Source organism: Alligator mississippiensis, chromosome 1 (assembly GCF_030867095.1).
Source record: "Alligator mississippiensis isolate rAllMis1 chromosome 1, rAllMis1, whole genome shotgun sequence".
NCBI lineage: Eukaryota > Metazoa > Chordata > Crocodylia > Alligatoridae > Alligator > Alligator mississippiensis.
Genome location: NC_081824.1, coordinates 10,261,444 through 10,265,283, shown reverse-complemented (window position 1 = coordinate 10,265,283; position 3,840 = coordinate 10,261,444). Strand labels below are relative to the sequence as shown.

At 44.5% G+C, this 3,840-nt stretch overlaps 1 non-coding gene across 1 annotated transcript; it reads left to right on the top strand.

Annotated features, from left to right (window-relative positions):
* The first annotated feature begins 395 nt into the window (after positions 1 to 395).
* TRNAG-GCC (transfer RNA glycine (anticodon GCC)) lies at positions 396 to 466 on the top strand. The gene has a single exon. It is a non-coding gene; the product is annotated as a tRNA-Gly (tRNA).
* Positions 467 to 3,840: the final 3,374 nt, after the last annotated feature.

Sequence of the window (3,840 nt, the reverse complement as noted above, 5' to 3'; positions counted from 1 at the left end):
CTGTTAAAAATGTGCTGTATTTCCAATTGGCATTTGTCTGGTTTCGGCTTCTAGCTGGATTTTTCTATGCCTTTTTCCTCTGGATAAAAGATCCCTGTGATGCCTAGTATTTTCTCCCCATGGAGGTACTTATACACTGTAATCAAGTCACCTGTCAATCTTCTTTTTGATAAGCAAACTGTTAGACATTCTCTCTAGCCCTTGTATGATTTGTGTGGCAATTCTCTGTACAGTTTCCAATTTTTCAACATTTTTTAAAAAATGTGAACTATACATAGGTCTTGCTGTCTGGCTTCAGGGTTTGCAAGCTGGGCTCCTGAAGGTTGTCCATTCAAGGCTGGATCTGGGCCCACACCCTGATTCGGGATGCGGGTGTATAGACTTTCTTTCATCAAGCATTGGTGGTTCAATGGTAGCATTCCTGCTTGCCATGCAGGAGATCTGGGTTCAATTCCCAGCCAATGCAGTGCTACAGTGAATATTTTGTGTTCCTTAGCAGTGTAAGGTAGTCCTTAATAAAGATCCTTGTGCATCTTTTCCTTACTCCTTGAATTAAAAAAAACAATAAAGCAGGTCTTGGGACTGGACCCAATGATTTTCCAAGGTCCCTTATAGTCTATGAATAGTCCTGGTCTCACCAATTCCAAGTATAGAAGTAAAATCCCTCCTACTCTGATTTACCATTTCCTTGTTGAGGGAACCAATGCTTTAGCTGTTTGTGCTACCGTGTCACACTGAGAGCTTGTGTTGTTTTGCTTGTCTACTATTTCAAAAGTTTGATGGCAGCCATAACATATCGTTTCTTATGTGCAACCAAAGCTATCCATGGGCCAAGCATGCAAAAGCCATCCCTCTGCAGTCCAAGGATGGAACCGTTCCACATGATAGAAGGAGCACTTTCAAGAACTCCTGAACCAAAGGAGTCTAATGTCAAAGATAATACCATCAAAGTCATTCCACTACACCTCGCTAAGGACTACCTTGCAGATTCCCGAGCTTATCAAGAAGCCTTAAAGGCAGCTAAGCAGATGAAGAAAAACAAAGCATGTGATCCTGATTGCAGACCAGCTGAAATTTATAAGCAAGGTGAAAAAAAAATAATTCTCATTAGCTACACATTGTTATTGTCAAATCTGGAAATATGAACATATTCTTAGGGACTTGAGCAATGCCAGAATCATTATCATATTCAAGAAAGCAGATAGTTTGAATTGTAGCAATTATTGTGGTGCTGAAGTCTTGTCTATAGATAAAAAGATCCTCACTCCTATTCTCCTCAATAGACTGACTTTCCTAGTTAAGGAGACTCTATCCAAATCCCAATATTCCCTGAAGACCATTCAGAGGTACAATAGATGTGATATGTGTTGCTAGACATCTGCAGAAGAAGTACCATGGGCAGCATCAAAATCTTTACATGGCCTTCACTGACCTGACTAGGGCCCTTCATTCAACACATGGAGAGATCCTATGGGAGTCTTTGATGATATCTGGATGCCCAGGAAAATATGTTACCAGTATCAGATTTCTTGACAATGACATGATAGCAACCATCCTAAGCAATGGCTCAGAAATGGACCCCTTCAGTTTTAGAACCGGAGTCAAGCAAGGATATATGATTGCACCAACAATTTTTTTTTTCCATTTATATTGTATCTATTCCCCATTTCATTACTGACAGACTTCTGTCTGGAGTCAGCACCCAGTATTGCATGGATGAGAATCTCTTTAACATACTATCATATCAACCAGTTATGTTCCAAATCTAAGATAACCAACATCTCCATTACTGCTCTTCCATAATCTTATGACTATGTTATGTTTGCCCACTCAAGTGAAGAGCTCCAGGTTACTCTTGATTGCTTCTGTGAAGCACATGAACTACTTGGACTTACTGGGTGAGTCTACACATTCATTAATGCACAGTGGTTACTGCACATTCAATTTAGTACTTGTATAATCAAATATATGTGCAATAATGAGAGTTGTTGAGCAGTAGCACAAGTGAATGCCTTTTTAGTGGTGCTACTGCACAGCAGCCTAATAATACTGTGCAGTAGCATATCAGCACTGTTTGTGCTGTGACACGTTGCTGTGTAGTATTATTAGGCTCCTGCACAATTAGCATCTCATGTAAATGCTCCCACTGTCTACTTCTTGAACCAATTTTACCAACCCACTGAACACCAACCAGATGCTTCTAATATTGCAATTAGAGGACAACCCTTGGAGACTGTTGAACATGTCCCCTACCTGGATAGCTTTTTGAAAAAATAAACATCAATGACAATATTCAACACTGAATAATATCTGCCACTGCTGTCTTTGGACATCTTTGAAATTATGTATTTGATGATCATGACATCAGAATGCCAACTAAACTTCTCGTGTATCAGGATGTTGTCAACCTTGCCCTGTTGTATGGGTGTGAAATGTGGATGACATAGCAGAAATATCTGAACGCCTTGGAATGTTATCATCAGCTATGTCTTTGGGAAATCTGCCATATCAACTGGAGGGACAGAATAATGAATCCCAGAGTTCTGGCTCAGCCAAACACCACCAGCACTGAAGCCATGTTTATATGGCACCAGACCCATTGGATAGGACACATTAGAGGAATGTCTAACAACGGGCTCCCAAAACAAGTCCTATGCTCCCAACTCTAGAGGTGAGCAAATGAAGAGATTTAAGGATACATTGAAGGCCAAACTGAAGAAAAGCGATATTAACTGTACAGGAGGGATCGTGTAGAGAAAAGGGGCGGGGGTGTAGATCTCTATGTTAAGGAAAGCTACGCGTCCCTGCAAGCCAATATTGGCGACCAGGGTGGACGGCTGGACACCCTCTGGGTTAAAATCTGTGGGGAACACGGCACAGGGGACACAATGGTGGGAGTCTATTACAAACCTCCCACCCAAAGTCCTGAGCTAGACCAGGAGTTTGCCCAGGAACTGGCTGAGGCAGCTTGCTCCAGGACCATGGTTGTCATGGGTGACTTCAATTACCCAGACATCTCGTGGGAGGATCGCTCAGCAAAATCTGAGCGGTCGCAGAGCTTCCTCTCGTGCGTGGATGACCTCTACCTGACTCAAGAAGTCTATGGGCCAACGAGAGGCAAAGCGCTGCTCGACCTGGTGCTGGCTACTGGGGAGGACCTAGTCGGCGACCTAGTGATCGATGGGAAGCTGGGTGACAGCGACCACGAGCTGATCACCTTCACCATCTGCCGAAAAGCTGGCAAGTCAGTCAGCAACATGCAAGTCCTTGACTTCAGGAAAGCCAACTTTGACAAGCTCAGGAGGCTTGTCAGTGAGGCCCTAAGGGACTGTGACCGCAGGGAGAGGGGAGTTCAAGAAGAGTGGTTGCTCCTCAAGGGAGCAATCCTCAATGCACAAACTAAGTCTATTCCATCTCGGAGGAAAGGCAGCCAGAGGGCACAGCAGCCCCCCTGGCTCTCCAGAGACCTAGCAGACCTCCTGAGGCTAAAAAGAAAGGCCTACAAAGGATGGAGGATGGGAGTCACCTCCAAGGAGGATTATTCTGCACTGGTCCGGTCCTGTAGGGAGCAGACCAGGAAAGCCAAGGCTGCAACTGAACTCCAGCTAGCTTTGAGCATCAAGGACAATAAAAAGTCTTTTTTCAGATATGTGGGGAGCCGGAGGAAAAGCAGGGGCAATGTTGGACCCCTGCTGAACCAGATGGGGCAACTGACAACTGACGCCCAGGAAAAAGCCAACCTATTAAATAGGTACTTTGCGTCGGTCTTTCATCAGCCCCATGGGACGCCCGTGCCCGCTACAGGGCCGGGAAGTCCGGGTGAGGGTGATCCCCTGCCCT